Source organism: Rutidosis leptorrhynchoides, chromosome 9 (assembly GCF_046630445.1).
Source record: "Rutidosis leptorrhynchoides isolate AG116_Rl617_1_P2 chromosome 9, CSIRO_AGI_Rlap_v1, whole genome shotgun sequence".
NCBI classification, from domain to species: domain Eukaryota; kingdom Viridiplantae; phylum Streptophyta; class Magnoliopsida; order Asterales; family Asteraceae; genus Rutidosis; species Rutidosis leptorrhynchoides.
Window position 1 is genome coordinate 296,101,221 of NC_092341.1, and position 13,632 is coordinate 296,114,852.

The window sequence follows — 13,632 nt, forward strand, 5'->3', positions numbered from 1 at the left end:
AGTGTTTTTTTTTTTCGCAACGTCGGTGGTAAATTTCGTTGGATTGTTTTCAAAAGCATCAAAAAGTTGAGACACAGCTTCATCTGAAATATCCAAATTCCTATCTTCATGTTGATGGTCGACATTAAAATTAGCACCATCATCGTGATAATCATCCTTTTCACCATCTTTCAACCTTACTACTATACCGTCGGGCCACATTATAGTCGGGTACGCTTTCTCCCAAAGAAACTATTATATTAAAATACCTAATGACCGGTTCTACACTATAATAGATCGAGATTGAATGAAGGCGTCAGTGTTGATGTTTGACATACCTCAAAAAGCTCCGGGATGTTCCTGAATTTCGTTTTTTAGGCCTTCTTCTCAGATCATTGAAGCGGCGTTCAAATTTAGCTAGTAATTCTGCTTCACTTTCACCGGCTAAAAACAACATGCTATACTTATAGTAATCACGTTTTATTTCAAGAGGCGTCGCCACCATTGGTCTCGGTCTATACTCGCTCAAACAAATTAAATAATAATAAAAAAACATGTATCAATACAAATCGCTACTTACAAAAAGTAGATGTTATCATGATATTTCTCTGCAAAGGAAAAATACTTCAATAGACATCTTTTCCAACTCTACACATCCTACCCAACCAATTTCTTCCCTTTGTTTCCAATCAAGAATTCGAGGATGATAATCACATCGGTCCTTTGTAGCATATCGACTTATAAACGGAAGCACTTCAAAAATCCATATCTATTTATCCAAATGATACACATATATGGTTTTATTAACAATAATGATGTAACATCCCGCCTTTTTCCATTTACTTTTCCGTTATACTAATTTAAACTCCGTTATATGTTTATTACATCTCCCGTTAATACGCGTTTTAAAATATTCCGTTTAGGTATTTTCCGCACCCGACTACAAACTCGAGGGACTAAAATTGACACGGGGCAAACTAGTTGACTAGGTCAACTAGTCCACCCCAATCACCACCATTCAACCATCTCCCTCCCTCTCTCTTTCTCTCTAGCAAGAACACACACACATTTACCAAATTCATTCAATCATCATCTAAATTCGACCTAGGAGGCTTACAACAAAATAAATTACATATTCGTGATCCTCTCTTCATCCTCTTCATTTTGGTACCAACTTCATCTCGTTTGGGTAACATTTCTAAAACTCTAGATTTCTCTAAATTCGTGTTTTTGACTTGAAATGGTGTTAGTTAGTGTCTATGGCTCATTGTGATGTCGTGTATGTAATTTGTATGCTCGATCTCGTTGTTTTAGTATAACTAGCATGAACTTGAATTTTGGTGTGTTGTTCTTGAATTTTGAATGATCATATGTTGTTAGATGTTAAAAGTTCATGTTCTAATTGTGTTCCTAGTATCACTAGCTTCAATTTGATGTGTAGGTTGCTTGAGAAAACTCCATAAACTTGATTAGTGATTTTTGGTGAATTTGGGTTAGGGTTTGATAAGCTTGAAATGAATAGATGATACATTGAATGCCATGAATTATTGTTAGTAAGTAGTTAGTTGTATTGTATGCTCGATTACCTACAAAACGGCGTGTTGTATGTATGCATTAAATGCCCGAATCATAAATGTGCACTTATCAAATTCGAGTATTAAATGTGTGCATTAATCGATCATTTATTTTGGAAAGCCGATTGTTACAAATAATGTTTTTGGTTGGTGAAATATATTTAGTTGTGTTCTTTGTCAAATTACCTTTCCAACGATATAAGGTGCGAGTTCTAAGAGTTAGCGGTTTGTAATTTATACTTGAAAGAGTTTTGATTTGGGACTTGAACAATTGAGACTGACCAGGTACCAGCGCACGGCCAATGTCGCGGCGCGGCAAGCTTATGTCGCGGCGCGACATAAGCCGTGGTTAGGTTCTGACCTCCATGTCCAAAATACGAAAAATGTTTGGCATACTACGGACCTCCGATTCACATGAAACTTGTTCTAACATGCTCATATATGATTAAAAACCTCAGAAAAATAGTTCGGGACCCGACCCGAACATGTTGACTTTTTCGTTGACTTTAACCCGACCAAGTTGACTTTTAATCAAACTTAACCAAATATTTGTGCAATCGTTCTAACATGTTTTTATACTTGTACCTTGCATGAAACATGACAATTTGATTCACATGCTATTATGATCGAGTCTTAACGAGCCATAGGACTAATTGAACATCTTTGACCTATCGTGTTTACCGTTATTGATACAACCTATTGTTTAGGTCAAGACTAGCATTGTTCTTTGCACACGTTTACTTGTTGAAGTACTTTACTACTCGTGCACTCAAGGTGAGATCATAGTCCCACTTTTACTCTTTTTGAACTTACATTTGGGATGAGAAAACATAAACATTTCTTTACTAAGTGAACACAAGTACAGGAAAACAAACATTCTACATACGAGTTTAGAACAAAATCCTCAATTCGATTATCATTAGTTACACTTGCCGGGTGTAAGCGAGAACTTATGTTGTATGGATCCATATGGGTTTGACAAACCCTCATTCAAACGGTTCGCTACCGTTTACGAATGAAATATATTTTCGAGAAACAGTGTATGTTCTAGCACTAAGTGATGGGGTTCTATGGAAGGAATGTTAAGCATTGATAATTGGGTGCTCGTGAAACAAACTTTTGGAATGTATTACTATTACTTCATTGATGCAAATCTTGTGGTTCACTTGTACTTACTTACTTAAACCTATGATTTCACCAACGTTTTCGTTGACAGATTTCTATGTTTTTCTCAGGTCCTTGAACGATACATGATACATGCTTCCGCTCATTATTTTGATACTTGCATTGGATGTCGAGTATATATGCATACACGGAGCGTCTTTTGGCTACTTTTAAATTGTGTCGCATAAGTTTCATTTGTACTTATAACTTTGTAACGTAACTTGTGGTGGAACTATTCTCGTAAACTTTGAACAATCTTTACATTTGAAATGAATGCGACATATCTTTTGGTCAAACGTTGTTTTAAAGACTTATGACCACGTAACGGGACCTAAGTAGACGGCGCCGTCAATGACGATTTTGTCGGGTCGCTACAGATGGTATCAGAGCGTTGGTTGTAGGGATTTAGAGTTCATTGGTGTCGACCCCGAGTCATAGGGTACGTTGGTGAGTCTAGACTACAACCGGCATATAGACTTGAAGTAGGAATTACTTGACTACTTGTGCATTTATACTCGAACGCTTCTACTCATATCTACTCTTAGTTCATCTTAATCTCACGTTGTTTAATTTGATTGACACGCCACCTTGACTATATGAAATGATGTCGAATGCACATATGAATCAGGGTAATATAATTTCCGGGATTATATTACGGTGACTCATATGAACGTTCCGACATTATGACATAAAGAATTTAAGGCGAGTCGAGGAAAAACTTCTCTTTATCTTTATTCTATATCACGGTTAGTATTATTGAGAATACTAATCAATGATATTCTTGTGTCTTGAAGGAACAATGGCTCCTCGTCGTGTACGCCGCAATGAAACTCCCGAACAAGCTCTCGAACGGATGATAACTACCGCCGTAGATGCGGCCATGGCCGGTCACTCATCCAACAACAATAATAATAACAACCACAACAACAACAATAACAACAACAACAACAATGGAGCCGGTAACTCAAACGAAGGATGCTCCTATAAAGCTTTCATGGGGTGCAAACCTCACACTTTTGATGGAACCGGGGGACCGGTCGTGCTCACCCGATGGTTTGAGCAAACGGAAGCCGTCTTTAGCATAAGCGGTTGTCGGGACCAAGACAAGGTCAAATACTCCACTCACACCTTCGCCGGTGTCGCTCTTACATGGTGGAATACTTATGTACAATCGGTGGGTACCGATGAAGCTCACGCCCTCTCTTGGGCCGACTTGAGGGAAAAGATGATTGTCGAATATTTCCCTTGTGAAGAAACCCGAAGGCTCGAACAAGAGCTAAGAACTTTAAAGGCGATCGGAAATGATCTCAAGGCTTATAATCAACGATTTTCCGAACTAGCCTTGATGTGCCCAAATCTTGTGAACCCCGAAGCTTTAAGGGTTGAACTTTACATGGATGGTCTTCCAAAGAGCATCAAACACGGAGTAATGTCATCCAAACCCCCTAATCATCAAGAAGCTTTGAACAGGGCCCGCAAATTGATAGAGACAGTGGACGAAATCGTAGTACCGGCACCTAAAGCCGAGGACAAGTCGGGTAACAACAAAAGAAAATGGGAAGCTCCCCAATCAAGCAACAACAACTTTGCCAAGAAATCTTTCACCTCCGACGGCAAGAAGGGTTATGCCGGAATTCTACCTCTTTGCAACAAATGCAACAAACATCACTTTGGCGAATGTAGTAAGCTAATTTGCCATCGGTGCCAAGGAATTGGTCATAAGGCCAACGATTGTAAAAGTGCCACTCCCGTCGCTCGAAAGTGGCCCAATGCACCAAAGACGGGCACTTGTTACGAATGTGGCCAAACGGGCCATTATAGAAATGCATGCCCGAAGAGGAAAGATAACCCCAATACGCGCGGCCGAGCTTTCAACATCAACACCGAGGAAGCCCGGGATGACACTGAACTAGTCACGGGTACGTTTCTTCTCAACAATTCTTATGTCTCTTGCTTATTCGATTCGGGTGCCGATAAATGCTTTGTATCCAAGACTTTGACTCATTCTTTTAGCACTCCACCTCTTCCATTAGATACCACTTATACCATTGAAGTGGCTAACGGGAAACTATTAAGTGCCGACACATATTACCGGGGGTGTACGTTAAACATTTTGGGTAAGGAATTTGAAATTGATTTGATACCCATGGAACTAGGAAGCTTTGATGTAATAATCGGTATGAATTGGTTAGTCAAAACGAAATCTCACATCCTTTGTGATCTTAACGCAATCCGAATTCCTATCGAGAATGGTGAACCTTTGATTGTTTATGGCGATAAGAGTTGCACCAGACTCAACCTCGTTTCGTGCCTTAAAGTTAGAAAACTACTCCGTAAGGGTTGTTTTGCGATCCTTGCCCACGTTAAGAAAGTCGAGTCCGATGAGAAGCATATCGATGATGTGTCAATTGTTAGTGACTTTTCCGATGTATTTCCCGACGAATTGCCGGGTCTTCCACCTCATCGACCGGTTGAATTCCAAATCGATCTTATTCCGGGAGCCGCACCCGTAGCACGTGCACCGTATAGACTTGCTCCATCCGAAATGCAAGAATTGCAAAGTTAAATCCAAGAACTACTTGACCGTGGTTTTATCCAACCTAGCCATTCACCTTGGGGCGCTCCGATTTTGTTTGTTAAAAAGAAAGACGGATCCCTACGAATGTGCATTGATTATCGTGAACTAAATAAATTGACGGTTAAGAACTGATATCCTCTTCCTCGCATCGATGACCTCTTTGATCAACTACAAGGGTCTTGTGTATATTCGAAAATCGATCTCCGCTCGGGTTATCATCAATTAAGGGTTAAGGGGGAAGATGTCTCCAAAACCGCTTTCCGGACTCGTTATGGTAGTTATGAATTCCTCGCCATGCCATTTGGTCTCACTAACGCACCGGCGGTGTTCATGGATCTTATGAACCGCGTGTGCAAACCGTATCTCGATAAATTCGTTATTGTGTTCATCGATGATATATTGATCTATTCTAAAAATGAAAAAGAGCACGAACAACATCTCCGACTTGTGCTTGAACTCTTGAGACAAGAACGACTTTATGCCAAATTCTCCAAGTGTGAATTTTGGTTGAAGGAAGTTCAATTTCTTGGTCATGTTGTAAGTGATCAAGGTATTAAAGTCGATCCCACGAAGATCGAAGCCATTAGTAAATGGGAGACTCCTACTACTCCTACTCACATTCATCAATTCTTGGGTCTCGCCGGGTACTATCGTAGATTCATCGAAAACTTCTCTTTGGTTGCACGTCCTCTAACCGCATTAACTCACAAGGGAAAGAAATTCATTTGGGCGACCGAGCAAGAATCCGCGTTCCAAATCTTGAAGACAAAGCTAACCACCGCTCCTATCTTGTCACTTCCCGAAGGCAATGATGATTCTGTTGTATATTGCGATGCCTCGAAACATGGTTTTGGGTGTGTATTGATGCAACGAAAGAAAGTCATTGCTTATGCCTCCCGACAACTCAAAATTCATGAACGAAACTACACGACGCATGATCTCGAACTCGGAGCCGTTGTCTTTGCACTTAAAATGTGGAGACACTATCTTTATGGAACCAAGAGTACTATCTTTACCGACCACAAAAGTCTCCAACACATTTTCGATCAAAAGCAACTAAACATGAGACAACGACGGTGGATTGAAACTTTGAACGATTACGATTGCGAGCTTCGTTACCATCCCGGGAAGGCAAACGTAGTAGCCGATGCCTTAAGTCGAAAAGAAAGAGCGGTGCCTCTTCGTGTCCGAGCTTTAAACATCACCATTCACAGCAACCTCAATAGTCAAATTCGTGTAGCCCAAGATGAGGCCCTCAAGGATGAAAACCTTTCACACGAGCTCTTGAACATTCTCATCTCTCGATTCGAAATTAGGGAGACCGGACTCCGATATTTCGCTGGAAGGATTTGGGTGCCTAGTTATGGGGACCTACGAAGCCTTATTTTAGATGAAGCCCATAAGTCACGATACTCGATTCACCCCGGTGCCAATAAGATGTACCACGACCTTAAACAACTATATTGGTGGCCGAACATCAAAAGGGACGTAGCTACTTATGTTTCCAAGTGTTTGACATGTTCCAAAGTCAAAGCCGAACACCAAAGACCGTCCGGACTACTTCAACAACCCGAGATCCCGCAATGGAAGTGGGAAAGAATAACGATGGATTTTATCACCAAACTACCAAAAACGACGGGCGGTTATGATACCATTTGGGTTATTGTTGACCGTCTCACCAAATCCGCACACTTCCTTGCCATGAAAGAAACGGACAAAATGGAGAAACTTGCACAACTTTACATTAAGGAGATCGTAGCCCGACACGGTGTACCTTTATCGATTATCTCCGACCGAGATGGCCGTTTCGTTTCTAGATTTTGGCGTACATTGCAAGAAGCGTTGGGAACGCGTTTAGACATGAGCACCGCATATCATCCTCAAACCGATGGACAAAGCGAACGTACAATTCAAACCTTGGAAGACATGTTACGAGCTTGCGTGGTTGATTTCGGAAAAGCTTGGGACAAGCACTTACCTCGCGCCGAGTTCTCTTATAACAATAGTTATCACGCGAGCATTAAAGCCGCACCTTTTGAAGCGCTATATGGCCGCAAATGTCGTTCACCTCTTTGTTGGGCCGAGGTAGGCGACATGCAAATCACCGGACCCGAACTCATTCACGAAACCACCGAGAAAATCGTTCAAATCCGAGATAGGCTTAGGACGGCCCGAAGTCGTCAAAAGAGCTATACCGACAAACGACGCAACGATCTTGAATTTCAAGTCGGTGACCGAGTAATGTTAAAAGTCGCACCTTGGAAGGGTGTAATCCGTTTTGGGAAACGCGGGAAGCTAAATCCGCGGTATATTGGTCCTTTCGAAATCTTGGAGCGTATTGGAACCGTTGCTTATCGTTTAGATCTTCCGCCTCAACTGAGTTCCGTTCATCCTACCTTCCATGTATCTAACTTGAAAAAGTGTCTAGCCGAACCCGATATCGTCATCCCTCTCGAGGAACTTACTATTGATGACAAACTTCATTTTGTGGAGGAACCGGTTGAAATTGTGGACACCTCCGTCAAGACATTGAAACAAAGCCGAATCCCGATTGTTAAAGTCCGTTGGAACGCCAAAAGGGGACCCGAGTTTACTTGGAAAAGACAAGATCAAATGCAAAGGAAATATCCTCATCTATTCGTGAATTCAGAAACGCAAGATCTCGAGGAAGAAACAACGACTACTACGCCTACTTAAATTTCGGGACGAAATTTCTTTTAAGGAGTAGGTAATGTAACATCCCGCCTTTTTCCATTTACTTTTCCGTTATACTAATTTAAACTCCGTTATATGTTTATAACATCTCCCGTTAATACGCGTTTTAAAATATTTCGTTTAGGTATTTTCCGCACCCGACTACAAACTCGAGGGACTAAAATTGACACGGGGCAAACTAGTTGACTAGGTCCCAATCACCACCATTCAACCATCTCCCTCTCTCTCTCTTTCTCTCTAGCAAGAACACACACACATTTACCAAATTCATTCAATCATCATCTAAATTCGACCTAGGAGGCTTACAACAAAATAAATTACATATTCGTGATCCTCTCTTCATCCTCTTCATTTTGGTACCAACTTCATCTCGTTTGGGTAACATTTCTAAAACTCTAGATTTCTCTAAATTCGTGTTTTTGACTTGAAATGGTGTTAGTTAGTGTCTATGGCTCATTGTGATGTCGTGTATGTAATTTGTATGCTCGATCTCGTTGTTTTAGTATAACTAGCATGAACTTGAATTTTGGTGTGTTGTTCTTGAATTTTGGATGATCATATGTTGTTAGATGTTAAAAGTTCACGTTCTAATTGTGTTCCTAGTATCACTAGCTTCAATTTGATGTGTAGGTTGCTTGAGAAAACTCCATAAACTTGATTAGTGATTTTTGGTGAATTTGAGTTAGGGTTTGATAAGCTTGAAATGAATAGATGATACATTGAATGCCATGAATTATTGTTAGTAAGTAGTTAGTTGTATTGTATGCTCGATTACCTACAAAACGGCGTGTTGTATGTATGCATTAAATGCCCGAATCATAAATGTGCACTTATCAAATTCGAGTATTAAATGTGTGCATTAATCGATCATTTATTTTGGAAAGCCGATTGTTACAAATAATGTTTTTGGTTGGTGAAATATATTTAGTTGTGTTCTTTGTCAAATTACCTTTCCAACGATATAAGGTGCGAGTTCTAAGAGTTAGCGGTTTGTAATTTATACTTGAAAGAGTTTTGATTTGGGACTTGAACAATTGAGACTGACCAGGTACCAGCGCACGGCCAATGTCGCGGCGCGGCCAGCTTATGTCGCGGCGCGACATAAGCCGTGGTCAGGTTCTGACCTCCATGTCCAAAATACGAAAAATGTTTGGCATACTACGGACCTCCGATTCACATGAAACTTGTTCTAACATGCTCATATATGATTAAAAACCTCAGAAAAATAGTTCGGGACCCGACCCGAACATGTTGACTTTTTCGTTGACTTTGACCCGACCAAGTTGACTTTTAATCAAACTTAACCAAATATTTGTGCAATCGTTCTAACATGTTTTTATACTTGTACCTTGCATGAAACATGACAATTTGATTCACATGCTATTATGATCGAGTCTTAACGAGCCATAGGACTAATTGAACATCTTTGACCTATCGTGTTTACCGTTATTGATACAACCTATTGTTTAGGTCAAGACTAGCATTGTTCTTTGCACACGTTTACTTGTTGAAGTACTTTACTACTCGTGCACTCAAGGTGAGATCATAGTCCCACTTTTACTCTTTTTGAACTTACATTTGGGATGAGAAAACATAAACATTTCTTTACTAAGTGAACACAAGTACAGGAAAACAAACATTCTACATACGAGTTTAGAACAAAATCCTCAATTCGATTATCATTAGTTACACTTGCCGGGTGTAAGCGAGAACTTATGTTGTATGGATCCATATGGGTTTGACAAACCCTCATTCAAACGGTTCGCTACCGTTTACGAATGAAATATATTTTCGAGAAACAGTGTATGTTCTAGCACTAAGTGATGGGGTTCTATGGAAGGAATGTTAAGCATTGATAATTGGGTGCTCGTGAAACAAACTTTTGGAATGTATTACTATTACTTCATTGATGCAAATCTTGTGGTTCACTTGTACTTACTTACTTAAACCTATGATTTCACCAACGTTTTCGTTGACAGATTTCTATGTTTTTCTCAGGTCCTTGAACGATACATGATACATGCTTCCGCTCATTATTTTGATACTTGCATTGGATGTCGAGTATATATGCATACACAGAGCGTCTTTTGGCTACTTTTAAATTGTGTCGCATAAGTTTCATTTGTACTTATAACTTTGTAACGTAACTTGTGGTGGAACTATTCTCGTAAACTTTGAACAATCTTTACATTTGAAATGAATGCGACATATCTTTTGGTCAAACGTTGTTTTAAAGACTTATGACCACGTAACGGGACCTAAGTAGACGGCGCCGTCAATGACGATTTTGTCGGGTCGCTACAAATGATACAAATACAAATAATATTAAACTAAATATTGAAATAACCATGAACCTTGAAGGCTGAGATAAAACCTTGAAGACCGTACACCGGATTTTTTGTAGATGTGTCAGGAAAAAAACGTTACAGGACGTCTAGGACATTGAGACAATTGTATGAAAGTGTGATGCCAAACATAGCTACCCCAAGGAAAACTATTCCACGCATTCAAATCTTCAACTAGTCTTAGTAACTCATCATCAACAACAAACTCGGCCTAAGAATCAATAAAACCATGAACCAAAACCAATAACAAACAAATTCGAACTACATCATCATCTGTGTAATCATAATGACGTTCAAAAGCATGTATAAGATCAGACACGAGTACGTAACGTTTCTTATCCACAAATGCGAAGACCCGTTTTCTAAACTGTCCGCCACCAAAACCTGGAATTCTAAGAACCTTTCCAAATTGCAAACCAGTAATTAACATGAATTCCTTCGGGCCAAAAAATAGTTTTTTCCCGGCAACCTCAAAAATTAACTCTTCCGTCTTACGATTAACATGAACTAAATTAGAAATCATAAAAATGTATCAACGAAGGTTCTCGAAATTTGCAGTCCGTAAACACGGAATAGCCGAAACATGTTTCATAAAACAGCTTCCCACAACTAAACCTATCACCATAGATTAGCTTCGCTATTTTACCGACAATGTTGATCTTGGCTCTTAGTTGTACATCCGCGTAATAGTATTTTCCCTTAATAAGACAACAATTTATCTCTAAAATTCGATATAAAATATGTTAATAATATTTTTTTATATGTATAAAAAACTCACTATATTCATTTTTGAAGCCATTATAACCACCAACAACCACCTATATAACTGGAAATCATACAACGGTCAATATGTATACAACTAAAAAACAGTAAATAACAACACCGACAAGATGTCTTTAAAAAAAATATAAAAAAAAATAATAAAAAAAAATTTAGTTAAGTACCTGCAATGTGGAGATCAAGTAAGCACTAAGCATAAAGTACATTGATTTGCATAAGTACACTACCAAAATCCTTAAGCATGTCCAACAATCTTAGTTCAAACTTGTGCATAACCTTAAAACAATTAAAATGAACGTGTATAAGTTTCAAAATATTGATGATTGGATAACATAGCAAAAAATGCATGTACAAATATATATATATATATATATATATATATATATATATATATATATATATATATATATATATATATTCCTAACATGTTGAGAAGACCTGACATGTAATAAAGCAGACCTAACATGTTGAGAAGAATCGGATGACAATTCCTACATACCATTTGCAGAAACATGTAAGATAAACAAATCATCTACTAATATAATAGCTCTTATTAAAATCTCACCAACTGATGCTTATAAAATTGAAATGGCTTTTTAAACTATTATACTACGTATTACTTTTGTTGCATTACAAAGTAAATCTTTTGGGAGATTCAAAGACATGTATTGAGTAACACAAAACAAGGTCTAACGCCATACAAACAAAGGTTTTAAGGTTCTTTTAACTTTATGTCTCTTAGTCGCGTTGCATACTACACCAAAGCAAGGACTTGTACAATTTCATTATAGGTTTAAACATGAAATTTAACTAACAATTAGGTTTAAACATGGAAGATGACTGACCTTTTAAGAAGCCTTCGATTACTCTATTATACATCACCACAACCGCCGGAACCCTAACCAAGAACAACGTCGGAACCCTACAACCGTGATCTGTTGTCGGAACACTACAACCCTGCAAGGAGGTTGTTGTCCGTAGTTGTTGGCCGCCGGTCGAAATTATGCATCTGTCGGTCGAAATTATGCATCCGCCGGTGGTTGTTGGCCTTAGTTGTTGAGATAAGGTGGTAGAAGTTTGAGTACGGTGGTAGAAGGTGGAGTACGGTGCCGTATCCGAAGAGATAAAAAAAGAGCATAAGTGATAGCGAGATGCAGAAACATATGTGTTTTGGTGGTTTTTTTACCTTTTCGCACATTCACCAAAGACATTTCACCTAAAGCCTAAAAAGTGGTAGATTAGGCGAAAAGTTTGAAAAAAAAAACGGAAATATTGGGATAACGTGGCAGGTGGCAGATTCTCATTGGATCTTAAACTTTTTGCCTAATACGCCTATGTTTAGGCGAAAAGAATGCTTACTTTTGTAAACTTTCGTCTCACAGTGATTATTTTTGAGAGAGAAGTCTCTTAACAGAAACATCTTTTACAAAACAAGTGGATCCCAAGGCCCACAAAAACAAAAATACAAGCTAAGGCCTATTAATTTAGCTATGAATGGTCAAACATCAAAGATCATTCTACTATTCTTCCACTTTAGATTCCATATCTTCACAGCTTTTGACACAAAAATAGACCTTTTGACTTTAAAGTCAACCAAAATTTCAATTTGACAGTTTTTACAATCATTTTAGCTAATTGAATATGGAAGACTATGCATTTCTAAAAATTGCAGTAATAAGACAATAAGATGCTTACCAGATGCTTGCTTACTTCACCAAAAATGTTTTTGTTCAGTTCCACAGCTAAACAGCCCACAACCTCATTGTTTGTTAAAATTTCAGCAACAAACAATACCCCTAATTCGGGGTTTTGATCTAGATGAGCTAGATAAGAATGCAACTGTAGCAGAGCTGCATTTAGACATTCATTGTTATTGTTATACTTATGTATAAATAAATATAAATAGACATATGTAATATAACTATACAAAATTTACATTGGGTTGATTAACTAGAGTCTCTTTTTTTATACTGAGTTTGCTTAACATTGCAAGTAGTTAGCAACTTCTCAATTGTCTGTCAAACATTGATTTTATATTAACATAATGTTAATTAGAAAAAAAAAACTTAATCATACAAAATATTATATTAATACATACATTAAGATAATTCTGCCCAAAAGATATCCGAATAGTAAACTTCTTATAATAAAAATCTTATCATCGAAAAAGTAGGCTCTTATTTGACCAGAATTCTGAATTGATTAGAACAACAACTGTATTAATAATAACTTTTTTGCCAGATAAAATGTTTAGATTGATGACAATGAAAAGGTGCTACACCTCTGTTTCTTATAGAGTATGTGAGATTTTGTTTTTCAGGCATGAATTGGCTGCTTGTTTCGTTTACTTTTTTTCAGTTTTGTAATATTTAGTTATTTTTTATTCAGATTGCTGCAGGTTTGAGAAACCACTCATTTGCTAACAGTCTGTTTAATCATGCCCGATTGCTTACAACTGCTAAGCATCCATTTGATAATGGACATTTGAGCCCTTCTT

The 13,632-nt window shown here is 38.3% G+C and overlaps 1 long non-coding RNA gene across 3 annotated transcripts; it reads right to left on the reverse strand.

Annotated features, from left to right (window-relative positions):
• Window positions 1–505: 505 nt before the first annotated feature.
• Window positions 506–12,538, reverse strand: LOC139866080 (uncharacterized). 3 transcript variants are annotated; one of them, XR_011765229.1, is made up of 6 exons: window positions 11,981–12,538; window positions 11,595–11,626; window positions 11,300–11,411; window positions 11,134–11,181; window positions 10,365–11,053; window positions 506–748 (listed from the first exon to the last, which is right to left on the reverse strand). It is a non-coding gene; the product is annotated as an uncharacterized lncRNA (long non-coding RNA). The 3 variants fall into 3 exon arrangements; XR_011765230.1 differs by having other exon boundaries at window positions 11,574–11,626; XR_011765231.1 differs by lacking the exon at window positions 11,595–11,626.
• Between the last annotated feature and the right edge of the window lie 1,094 nt (window positions 12,539–13,632).